General features: G+C 40.0%; 1 protein-coding gene across 4 annotated transcripts in view; it reads right to left on the bottom strand.

The window, feature by feature from the left end:
* The window catches only part of ARHGEF12 (Rho guanine nucleotide exchange factor 12), a 171266-nt gene that overhangs the window by 42254 nt on the left and 115625 nt on the right, over positions 1-13387 (bottom strand). The window lies entirely within an intron of this gene.

Genomic DNA, 13387 nt, shown 5'->3' with positions numbered 1-13387 from the left:
TGTTATTTCACACTATAGGACAAGGGAACACAGAGGAAGAAGAATGGGAGGAAGGAGCAGGGCCAGGAATGGGGAAGAGAAAGGAGGAAAATACATTTTTATTGTGCTCCTATTATTTTCAAGGCATTGTACTCAGCATTGGACCACACTATCAGATGAAACCTAAGATTTTGTACTCTTATAATCCATTCACTGTGCCTTCAGGTAGCTTTCCTCACATCAGTGTGATTGAATTCATTATGGCAGTCATAGTACTTAAAACTGAAGAGATGACAGTCCTAATCTCCCACAAAATGGTTGAGAAAATAGGTCCTAAGAGCTTAAGGAGCTTTCTCAAGTCCACAGATCTTGTTAGTAACAAGAGCTGAGTCTCAGTTATCCTGATCCCAAGTTCCATCATCTTTCCACTATACCAAGCTGTCTCCTTTGATATATGGTAGTTAAAAGTATGTGGAAATCATACTCTAATTCTTTCAAATGTTCTAAACCTGCAAGTCTTAATCAATCAAGTGGCTAATTAATGCTCTTTTCTCTTCTTTTTTATCCCATTTTGGTTAAGAAACTTTATCCAAACACCAAATTTTACCTTTGCATTTTAGATTAACCCAAGAATCCTACCATACTTTAATACTGTTTTAAAGTAATCAGAGGTGGCTTAAATAAAATAATTGTCATTACGGTTCATTGGGTACCTACATGTTTTTTTTTTCCTTTTGTAGATCTCTCATTTTAGGGGTATGGCCTGTATAGTGAGGGGTCTAATATTCAGGGCAACAGATAACTTGGAAGGAGGAAGAATAAGTAAGATTCTCAGCTAAAGTTGTTGCTATTTGAGCATTTGAAAATTTCGCCAGTATTTACTTAATTGTATATCCACTTCAGCTGACAAAGTGTCAACACATGAACTACAGAAACTAGGTCTCCTATCATCATTTGCCTCATTAATTGACTCACTGAAGTTCTAGTATTGGTAAATGATCCATTCTATGGTAACCCATTCATTTGAGGCTAATTCAATATCAGCAAATCATTTAACAGAGACCACCAAAATATTTTTTAGCAATTACTAACCAAGCTAAGATAAATAAGTATCCTTGTGTCCTGACATGTTTAATACCACTTGGAATCCTTTTTAAACAACTTCCCAACTCCCTTAGGTTCTTCTGCTCTCTGATGGGAGGGCTGGAGGGTAGAGTACTAAACTCCTTCCAAAGCTTTCCTTTACAGAAGGCTGGGATCTGAACTTTCCAGGTAATTCTCCACTTTCTATCAGCAGCTCTCTTAGGTTTGAAATGCACAGAACAGCATACCCCTCTTCCCCAGATATACACAGAGAGGCTGCACTCTGCCCCCTTTTTAGTTTCCTTTTGAGTATTGTCTTTCCTTATTATATTATAAACTCCTTGAGGGTAGGGACTACCCTTCTTTTGGTTTGTTACTCTCAGCACTTAGCATAGTACCTGTCACATAGTGAGTGCTTAATAAATGTGTGTTGTGTTGAACTGTATTTTAAATGGCAATTTCTAATATTCTTTTTTTTTTAAATTAAAAGTGAGTTGTGAATGAATCTGATTGATATATATTGTGATTTATTATGACAATCATACCTCTTTTCTATGGAAGATAAGCATAATTCATTTCCCACCTTGGGTCTGAAATCAACTCTTAGATGTAGACTCTAATGGAAATTTCAATGCAGTAAAGAAAACATGGTTGACCTTGCATACCACACAGAGAAGACAAAAAGTGATAATGACCTCTTATCTTACCTATATGTAACACCATTAGTACACCTAAGCTTTGGCCGCTATTAAAAATAATAATTGGCTGTTTCAGGAAAAAAATGATAAATCTAGCTCAAGAAGGTCTTTAAAATTATAGTACACTCTAAACATATACGTAGCTAAAAAAATGGTTCTACTTAAGATGTCTGGATCTAGCTTCTTCTAGGTATTTTCTGAACCCTGCTAAAATTAAACAATATCATCCACCACAAAGTGCTACCACATAGCCAGTTTGTAAGCAATACTCCTCATAACACAACCCTGAGGCACTGGCTAGATGCAAAGAATGAATAATAGGAGCTGTTAAGTTTACCTAAGTGGGAAGAACAGTTTAAAGGAAGATTTTAATTATAAACTGGAAAATACTTTCTTTTTTTTTCTGGAGAACATTTTCAAACAATGTGACAGGAGAGGCAAAGAGTAGCAAAAATAATCCAAATCACCAAATAATTTAGAATTTTAGAATCTAAAAGATGGAAAGGGCTCAGATCATCTAACCTTCTCATTTTATAGGTCAAGAGGCTGAGGCTCAGAAAGGTTGAACTATTTATCTCAATGTTATATTAATTTTGTATTTGTATGACTTTTGTGGCATTAATTACAAACTTAGCACATTTAGATGAGCCTGCCTTCAGATATACTACTTGAGAAGGTATCTTGCATTCCTGGAATAAAAATACACTATATGGATAAGCATCCAATTCATTCAAACATTTACTGAGGAACTGTGTGGAAGGCACTTTTTAAAGGTGTTGTAAAGCATATGAAGATTAAAAAAAAATATAACCTCAACTTCCAAAGCATTGGCAAACTCAAAGGATAGATAACATATATAATTACAATAAGAAGCAGAATGGCAGAAATTCTGAGTGCCCTCTCCAAAGTTACTAATGATCTCTTAGTTGCTAAATCCAATGACCTTTTCTCAATCCTCATTTTCCTTGACTTCTCTGCAGCCTCTGACACTTCATTTCTCTCTCTCCTCTTTGATGCTCCCTTCTCTCTGGGACACCACGCTCCTTGTTTTCCTCCTACCTCTCTGACCACTCCTCTTTCTCCTTTGTTGGATCCTCCTCCAGAGCACACCCTCATGGTTCTCTCCTGGGCCCTTTTCCCTTCTCCCTCTACACTACTTCAATTGGTAATTTCATCAACTCCCATGTATCTAATTACCATTTCTATGCTGATGATCTAAAATCTGCCTTTCCAGCCTCAATCTCTCTCCTGACTTCTAATCTCATATCTCCAACCCCCTTTCAGTGGGAGTCCAGAGAAATTTTAAACTCCCCACATCCAAAACTGAACCTCTATCTTTCCTTAAAAAAGCTTAAAAACACCAAGGTCTCAGGGGCAGCTAGGTGGTGAAGTGGATGGAGCACTGGCCCTGCAGTCAGGAGGACCTAAGTTCAAATCCAGCCTCAGAACAAACACTTGACACTTACTACCTGTGTGACCCTGGGCAAGTCACTTAACCTCAACTACCTAAAAAAAAAAAAAAAGACCAAGGTCTCCCACTGCATCAAGGGCCATCTCCTGTTGTCCTAATCTATATCTTGCCACTGGATCCAAATGGTTCCTGAGGAGAAAGTGAGGCTGGTGATTTTGCACAGCCCTCCCTCACTTAAATCCAATTCACTTGCATGTCATGGCATCACCTCCCTGATATCATGGTCCTCATGGAGAACAAAGGACAAACAACAACAGAGGGCAACACCATCCCCCAGTCTCTCAACCAGGAGTCATCCTAGATTCCTCACTATCTTTCATCCCTTATATGCAAGTTGTTACCCTCCTGATGTCACCTTTGCAACATCTCTCAAGAATACCCCTTCTCTCTGACATTGCCACCACTTTGGTGCAGGCTCTCATCACCTCACACCTGGAGTACTGCAATAGCCTGTGAATGGGTCTGCCTGCCTCAAGATTCTCCCCACCTCAATGATTTTCCTAAAGAGCAGGTCTGATCATGTCATTTCTCCTATTCAATAACCTCTAGTGCCTCCCTACTGCCTGCACGAGCAAATACAAAATCCTCTGTTTAGCATTCAAAGCCCTTTCATAACCTAGCCTCCTCCCACCTTTCCAGTATTCTTACATCTTATTCATCAGCATATAATCTTTGATCCAGGGACCCTGGTCTCCAGGCTGTTCCATAAACAAGATACCCTGGTCTCTTTGCTCCAGTCATTCTTTCTGGCTGTCCTTCATGCCCGGAATACTGTCCCTTCTCTGCTCTGCTTACAGACCTCCAAGCTTCCTTTAAGTCCCAACTAAAATCCTATCTTTTACTGGAAGCCTTCCCTGATACCTCTTAATTTTAATCCCTTCCCTCTATTCATTATTTCCTATTTATCCTATGTAAGACTTGCTTTGTATTTGTTTGCATGTTGTCTCCCCTACTGTATTGTAAGCTCCTAGAGGGCAACAACTATCTTTTGCCAGCCGTCGCCTCCCCCCCCCCCCCCCGCTTTTTTTTTTTTGCATTCCCAGTGCTTAGAACAGTGCTTAGCACATAGTAGGCACTTACTAATTACCGATTTATTGATTGCTTCACTGGTACCCATGCAAAACAGAATAAAGTGATAAAGGCCTTACCACTCCCTGTGGTAAACTTACGAAGAACATGGATAAGAGTCACATAGGATGAACATTAATGACTGGGTTGTAACATATATTGCTGGAGGGAACTTCCAAATCAATGATATCACAGCTCCATCAGGGTATTTAAGTTACTATCAACATAAGGCAAATACCATGAGTAGTATAAATAATGAGAACTGAAAATTCAAAAGTGCAAGAAAACTAAAAAGACTGACAACTTAGAGAAATGACTCATAACTATAAAAAAAAAGAAACATAATAAAAATAAAAGTTTTGCACTCATATTTTAAAAAATAACTACCCAAGTATGAGATTGGAGGGGGAGAGGGGAAAGTGACAGAGTTAGAAGGGTATTTACATGAAAAAAGACAAACGACTTTGTAGCAGATTTCAAGATCAACGAGTCAACAATATGATGTGGAAGTTAGAAAAAAAGTAATGCAATATTATGTTGAATTAAAAGCAGCTTAGAAAAGAGATGTTAATATTTTCATTGTAGTCTACCTAATCAGACTACATCTTAAGAACAGATATAGGTCTACTTCAAGGCACTGTAAATCAAAAGAAAGAGATAAGCTCGTGAGGAGCCTGAAGTCATGCCATATATGGAACAAGGGATGAAAAATTAAAGGCATGGTGTCAAGAATAAAAGAAGAGAATCATACCATATGAGGACTGATTGAAAGAACTCGAGAAGATTTGGTGGGGAAGGGGAGGGTAACAGAGAGAGATGGCTGAATGAACCCTCAAGTATCTTAAAGGTTATCAAGAAGAAGACAGATCGGGGGCAGCTAGGTGGCGCAGTGGATACAGCACAGGCCCTGAAGTCAGGAGGACCCAAGTTCAAATTCGGCCTCTGACCAAACACTTGACACTTACTAGCTGTGCGACTGTAGGCAAGCCACTTAATTCCAATTGCCTTAAAAAAAAAAAGACACCACTCCACCCCCCCCCAAAAAAAAGAAGACAGATCTGCCTTTACCTGCTTGGTCCTAGAAAACAGATATAGAACTAAAATCTATAAATTACAGCAATGCATATTTGGTTTAGAAAAGGAAGAGATTCCTATTTTGTAGAGGTCTAAAAATGGAATAGAGATAGTATACTCCTATTCATCAGAGGTCCTGAAAGATGACTATCTATCATATATACTCTAGAGGGGATTCATGTTTCAGGAAGGAGTTGGACTACAATCAGGGCTTCTTAAACTTCTTCCACTCATGATCCCTTTTCAGAGTTTTGGCTGTGTCCTTGGTGTTGCTTGGTCTGAGGGAATACGCAATGCAAAGTGTGTATGTTTTGTGTTCAGAACCAAGGCTGCAATGAAGTTACATGATGCAATACTGGCAAGCACCGCCAGAAACACGTTGGATTCATTATGCATTTGATTTTTAATTAATTTTTGGTCATTACGCATTTAGAAACTTTTTCCTGTTGCCAAATTTTTCATGACCCCATATGGGGTCACAACCCACAGTTTAAGAAGCGCTGGACTAGACGACTTCTTTGGTCTCTTTGTGACTCTAAGATTCTATAATGTCATGACTTCTGACCACACTCTCCTCTTCCCTATCTGTTTAACTGCTTAGTGAAATAATCCAATGTTATACATCACTAATCTGAACCTTTATTCTATTACTGATTATAACTTGCTAAACCTCAATCCCACAATCCACTGCCTTCAGTCCTATTCACATGACGCTGAAGAGAGCTGGAGAAAGCACTCGAGCGCGACACACACACACACACACACACACACACACACACACACACACACACACACACACTCCAGCTCAGTTCTGATTGGGTCTATTAAATAATTGCTATTTAATCTCAACTGACTTAACTTCAGCAAGGAAATCCTTTTATAACTCCTAAATCAGTCACTCAGCTACTCATCAGTTTCACACTTCCTCAAACCTCTCAAGGTACCCCCTTCCCTCATGCCTCATACATCACTGAAAAAACTGAGATCGTTTGCTGAAGAGTTCTCTCTTCTACCCTCTTCCTAATTTCATATCACTCATATGTCTCCTCCCACACCCCCTTCACACCATTTCATGTGAAGAGGTGGTTTTTCTCCTAGCCAAAGCAAACCTCTCTACAACAAGTGATCGCATTCCACCCCATCTTCTCCTACAGATTGCCCTCTCATCTCTATCCTCTCACTATGTACTACTGGCCACTTCCCTGTTGCCTACAGAACACATCTATGCTTCCTTAATCCTTTAAAAAACAAACTTGATGGTGCATCCCCATTAACTATTACATCCCTCCCCTTCCATAGCTAAACTCTTTGAAAAACACACCTACAATCACTGTCTCCACTTCTTCTCTAGCTCTTCTAAAACCTCTGTAGTCTAGCATCCAATCTCATCATTCAACTGAAACTGCTCTCCAAAGTTACCAATGATCTTACTTGCCAAATCTAAGTCTTTTCTCAATCCTCATCCTTCTTAACCATTCTGAAAGCTTTGACATTGTCAATCACTCACTTCTCCTGGATGTTCTCTCCTCTTCAGGAGTTTTGCAACACTGCTTTCTTTTGGTTCTTCTGCTACCTTTCTGATCACACCTTTTCAGTCTCTTCCACTGTATTTTTATCCAAGTCACAACCAGTAACTGTGGCTATCTCCCAAGGTTCCATTCTGAACCCTCTTGTCTTGTCTTTGTTTTCTTGTTAAGATAGTATACTATCTTACTTGATGATCTCATCAACTCCTCAATTAGGATCTGTAGGCAGATCCGGCCCTAAGCCCCAGTCTCACATTACCGACTGCCTCTGGGACATCTCAGACAGACAACTTAAATCTGATGTGTCCAAAACTGAAATTATTATCTTTCACCAAAATCTGTCCACTCTTTCAAACTTCCTTACTACTCACAACTTACTACTACCATCCTCCCAGTGACCCAGGTCTGTAACCTTGGCATAATCTTTGATTCTCACACTCACTCTACATATTCAAGCTGTTGCCAAATCTTGCTGTTTTTATCTTCACATCTTGATTGTGCCTCCTTCACTCCACTCACATAGCTACCACTCTGGTGGAGGCTCTCCCTGTTTCCTGCCCAGACTACTGCAATGGCCTGTTTCAATGCACGAAGCTCCCTACCTCAAGTCTCTCCCAAATCAAACCTATCCTCTGCTCAGCTGTCAAAATGACCTTCCTAAAGCAAGACTGACTGTCACCCTCCATTCAATAATTTCTAGTGGCCCTATTATTTCTAGGATCAAATATGTTTGATCCTATTTTTTAGCTTTTAATGTACTTCACAAACTGGCCTCTTCCTACTTGTTCAGGCTTCTTACACTTTACTCCCCCTACATACATTCTAGAATCCATCCACATGGGCCTGGTTCCACACATACCTCACTTCCCAATTCATTGCCTTTTCCTCATGCCTCACATGCTCCCCTTCCTCATTTCTACCTCCCAGCTTCCTTCAAAGACTTGGTTCAAATTTCACCTTTTACATTAAGTCTCTTCCTTCCCCTCCCTCCCTAGCACCTCCACTGCTAGTACCTTTCCTCCGAGATTATCTCCCATTTACACTGTGTATGTATGTATGTATGTATGTATGTATGTATATGCGTGTGTGTATTTTTATGCATATACATAGATATGTGTGGCATGTATATAGTTATTTTATGTTGTCTTCCTTATTGGAACGTGAGCTCCTTGAAAGCAAGGACCAATTTTCTGCCTATGTATCCCCAGTGCTTGGTACATAACATGTACTTAATAAATACTTGTTGCTGTTAATGGTAATAAGGATGATTGCGTGTTGACTGGATAATGTTCCATGAAAGCAAACATATTTGAACTGGGCCTTTACAGACAAGTAGACTTGCTACAAGAAGAAATGGGGGGGTGGGGGGAACATTTTGGGCAGAAGAAACAACATATTCAAAGATGTGAAAGAGGGAAAGCTCAAGGTAAATTTAAGGAATATCAAGAAGATTAGTTAGGCTCAGAGGACTGTATCTACAGTTCCATTCAAGTCATCTAATCAAACCCCCCTTTTACAGATGAGGAAACAGAGGAATGAGGTTAACTTGACCACGTTCACACAGTTCGATGGCAGGGCTGAGTTCATTTTCTTTCTTTCTGTCTCTGTCTCTGTCTCTGTCTCTGTCTCTGTCTCTCTCTCTCTCTCTCTCTCTCTGTCTCTCTCTCTCTCTCTCTCTCTCTCTCTCTCTCCCTCCCTCCCTCCCTCCCTCCCTCCCTCCCTCTCTCTCTCTCTCTCTCTCTCTCTCTCTCTCTCTCTCTCTCTCTCTCTCTCTCTCTCTCTCTCTCTCCCAAAAACAAGGTTTGTTAAAGATCTGACACATTGGCCAGACTCTTAAGGAATCACAACATTTGTGAGCTACTGGATAGATTGTAAGAATCTGAGCCTCAGCTAGATTTTAAGAATCTCAGCACCTTAACAGAGGCCACAGGGACTTTATATACAGAAAGACTGTGAGAGGGATCTAGGAGTGGCCAAGCAATTTGTGGTGACTGGAGGAGGGGTTTGGGAGAAGGAGTATCTTGATGGGAATGGCCAGTAAGCTGGGGTGACTACAGGAGGGGTCTAGGCAGGATCAAGGGTAGGAAGTGGAGGGGTAACACAGAACTGGAGATTAGGCTTAGGCTATTAAGGAAAGGCCAGTTGATAGGATTATAGCCTCAGGCTAGAGACTTCCTTGATCAAGTAAGAGAATTCAAAGGCAGTCCAAGGCTTTTTTAGGGCTCATAGATAAGCAGGACCCAAATTTTTTTGGAGTGAGAGCCAAAGGTCTCAGCTTGGGCCCGTACCCCATCATTCCCCCCTCAAACAAATAGGAACCAAATTCTTTTGGGGTAAGGGGCAAAGGTCTAGCCAAGGCTCAGATTCTCATAATCTAGCCAGTAGTTCACAGTGTTCTGATTCCTTAATAGTCTGGACAATATAGCGGATGTTCTAATAAACCTTGTCTTTGGCTGAAAGAAGGCTTGGGTTGAATTCATTAAGGCAGAACCCACATGTTGTGATTTTGGGGTCCCAGCACCCCTAAACCTCAACATATGGTTCCCTGACCAACAAAAACTGCCTAATCCCAAGCTCTTCTCCAGCCAGGACTAGAAGGTATGTAAGCCTCTCCCCTCTCCCCAATCTCTTTCGTGCCCTGCAGTTGGGGTTGCACTCCAAGCACCTAGGAAGGCTTGGAGGTGCCTTTTGGGCAGATAGTTGCGAGGCTGTCTTGAACTCAGCCTGACGTTCTCAGGCTCAGTCCACTGGTTTGGTTCAAGGCCATGGACCTGAGCACACCTTCCATAGCATAGAAGACAAGGACAGACACCCTATCTGGAAGCATATGCTCAATTCTGCCAATTCTCTCTGTGCTAGGGAACTGGGGAAAACTGCAGGTGCTTTTTGGTTCCTTGAGGCTTACTTACTCTCTTCCCTCTACACCCCTGGATCCTCCTTCATGGAGGATACAGGGAAAAATTAGAACAGCTAAAAACATCTTAGCAGATTCTAGAGGTTCTTGTGATCACACCTCCTTACAACCCTTGTCACTCCCTTCTCCCATTCCCTTCCCTAGAGTCAAGAAGGTGTCTTTGTTAACCCCTCTCATAGGAGAAGAAAGTTTCATACTTCCCCCCTCACCTTCAAATTCACCCTCCCACACCTGGTGAAAGGAAGGAGGGGAGAGCAGTAGCTACAGCACAGGCCCCACTGGCAATGGCCCTGAGGGTAACCTTTCCCTGGAAGCATCACTCAGGTTCAGCACATCCTGCTCACCCCCCCCCCACCCCTACCTCTACCCCAGTGGCCGTAGGGAGAGAGGGAAGGGGAATGGGTCAAGGTAAAGAAGCTAGCCTCCAAACTTCAGTAAGCACACTCTTTTAAAGTTGTAGTTTTAACTGTTAATGATGAGATGCTGATTCTCTGCATAAAGTAATTTAGAAATGCATTTAACAAAACTGAAGTCACCTGATTGGTAATGGGTTTGTTTTAAGTTTCAAATTGGTGAACTTTTTGTATCAGTTACGTCAAGCAACTTCATAATTTGGTTACTGCTAAAAACAATTTGGCTATTGTTAGTTATTGTCTTAATGTGTAAACTTGCCAAAAAGTTTGTTTGGGTTATAACTTGCCAAGAATTTGCAACTATACAGAAACAATCTCTGATGACTGGCTTTTTACACCAGGACAAATCTAAATTTGAGACGTCAATCCTGGATTTTTTTCCCCTTAAGCTGCAATTAGTGAAACACCGTTTGAGATAAAAGCTCATGGCACCATAAATTATTTTATTTTGAATTGTCTTATGGATCATAATAATCCATAGATTATCAATAATTCACCATCTGAGAGAAATGCCACAAGCTACTCAGACAGAATGTGATACTGGTGAGAAGTCAACTTTGGGAAAAGTTGAGAGGACAATTTTAGCCTCAGTCTAAGATGGGATCTCCTGGCTCAGTTTCCCTATTATGTTCCTTTGAAAAGGAATGTTACCCACCTGGCTATTCCTGAGTCTGGCTATGAGGTGGATCTCATACAGCAAGGTTGGCAAATTTCTATAGTCAGAGCAAATAGACAGCAAAAGATACAAGCACAACACAAGTGTGTGAGATCTTGCTATTTTGACCTGAATGTGTAGTCATTCAATACCCCCAAAAAACTGAAATTAATAAGAAACATCTTCAGTTTGGTTTGGGGAGGAAAATTTCAGTGATAACTGAAGTGAAAGTCAGTCTCTTGGCAAATTCCTTTGTGTAACTATTAAACCCAGAGGTGGAAAATTCCTACCCGCAAAAGTGTTACTTAAACTTTAGAAAAAGTAACAGGTCAAATGTAAATGATTTTAATGGGGCTCTTACACTTTTACTTCTCCCTATATCTGGGCCCTGCAGTCTTTTCTGTCAGATTTGTGTCTTCCAGACTACAGGCACTCATCTACAGCTGGCAGTAAACAGCAGGTAACAGCCAATGTCCCCTCATCGTCCTCTCGATGCAGTCTGTGCTCCAGTCAACCCTCTCTTTTGGACCCCCCCTTCAAGGGGATCTCTATACCCCCCGCCAGCAGGAAGCAGTTTCAGGAGTCAAGACCTTTGCCACTTGGCCCAAGAGAATTTGGGTCCCATTTGTTTGAGGGGGAAATAATGGGGTATGGGCTCAAGCCAAACCTAGATCTTCTGATGCCAAGTTCACAGCTCTTTCCACTGTACCATGAATAGAAGATAAGGTTGAAAATGTATAGTGGAGACAATCTTAGTAGGGCTATAAATGTTAAACTGAGGCTATTTTATAGGGAATAGGGAACCATTAAATATTTCTGAACAGAGAAACAACATGACTCAATGCAGCATTTATAAAGCATCTACTAAATTTAGGCATTAATAATAACATTAATTCCATGTGTCACAGAAGATGAAATATTCTGGAAGGCAGACATGAGGAAGGGGCACGTCAGCCCACATGACTGTGGATGCAGAAGACAACATATTTAAAAATATAGAGTACACAAAGGGGAATAATGTGAAATAAAATTGGGAGGGTAGATTTGTAGCAGAAGACCAGTTAGCATAATGCTAGGCTAAAATATTTTTATTTTGTAGCATAAGCAATAGGAAATGCCTGAAAGTCTTTGAACAGGAAGTTGTGCTGTCATACATGTGCATTAGGACAATTCTTCTGGCAAAAGATAGATCAAAGTAGGGAGAAAGTGGGGAAAAAAAGAACAAAGTAAAAAGTGTACAGCAGAGAACAAAAGAAAACCTACAAGGAAGAAAAGAAAAGATGGATAGCTTTCAATATAATGTGCAGTATTTAATATCTAGGCTTTCTTGAAATGGAAAGTTACTGCTATATATTCTGAAGCCTCTCCTACTTTCTGCTGTGCACATAACATTTTCTTCTTTTCTTATTTTATATTTAGGTTTAACATTTAAGTTTATAATATGTTTCTTTTTCTTTTTTTATTATGTGTTTAACTTTTAGTATTTGTCTAAAATAAAAAATAAAATAAGATTAGAGAAGAGAAAGAGAGTTTGTTGGTATGAAGGCTGGGAGGTTAGTATAATCACTCAGGCTAAAAGTGGTTAAGAGTTTGAAATGAAGTAGAAGCAGTATAATGTGGAAAGTAAAATTTCAAAATGATAATGTAGGAAGATAATTTATTTTTTTCAAGTATTCATTAAATCAATGATTTTTATATGTGGCTTGTGGAAATAACAACATAATACCAAGTGATTTCATATACACTAAATACCTTAAGACTTACTACTTTACATTCATATTCTGTAGTTCCTATTTCCATTTTCAATTGGGAGAAATGCAAATGACTTAAGGTGTGTCTCCTGCCCTCAAAGAAATTATAAAATCTAGAGTAGAGTGGGGTTTTTCTTGGGGATAGGGAGTAAAGGGTACATAAATTTATACCTACAGAATGGAAGTGAGGTGATAAGAGCCTGACTTGGGGTGTTCTGTAGTGGGAAGGATAAAAAAAAATCACAGATTAAAAGAAGAAATTAACAGGAATTGGCTACTGATCTGATGGGAGAGAAGAATCAAAAAAGATTTTGAGTCTAAGTGACTAAGAAAATGATGGCATCACTGATGGAAGTCAGGAAAAGAAATGCTTCTAGTTATGTGCGGGGTGCTGAGTGAGTTTCAGATACTGGTAACATAAGCCAGTGAAAATATATAGCAGTCAGTTAAAACACAGAACTACAGTAGTGAAGAGAGGTCAGGACCAAAGACATAAATCTGGGTGTCATCTGCACAGAAATTATAACTGAAGCTACAGAAGTGGATTCACATATGGATAATGGAGAGGTTGATGTGATTTGTTGTTCCTCTTTGTATACTGTAAAGGCATGTATTAACCCTTCCTAAAACATCAACTGTTATTTTGGCTACCTGCTTTAACCTTTAGTGCCTAATATTTCAAAAGAAATTCAGTTGAAAGAATAGAAGTTAGTATGCAGTTTTGGCTATCTAACTTCCTTGATTTTACTGCTGAT

Source organism: Phascolarctos cinereus, unplaced genomic scaffold (assembly GCF_003287225.1).
Source record: "Phascolarctos cinereus isolate Bilbo 61053 unplaced genomic scaffold, phaCin_HiC Scaffold_726;HRSCAF=1367, whole genome shotgun sequence".
In the NCBI taxonomy this organism is placed as follows: Eukaryota; Metazoa; Chordata; class Mammalia; order Diprotodontia; family Phascolarctidae; genus Phascolarctos; species Phascolarctos cinereus.
The sequence above is the reverse complement of the archived record's forward strand: the minus strand, read 5'-3'. Positions and strand labels throughout refer to the sequence as shown.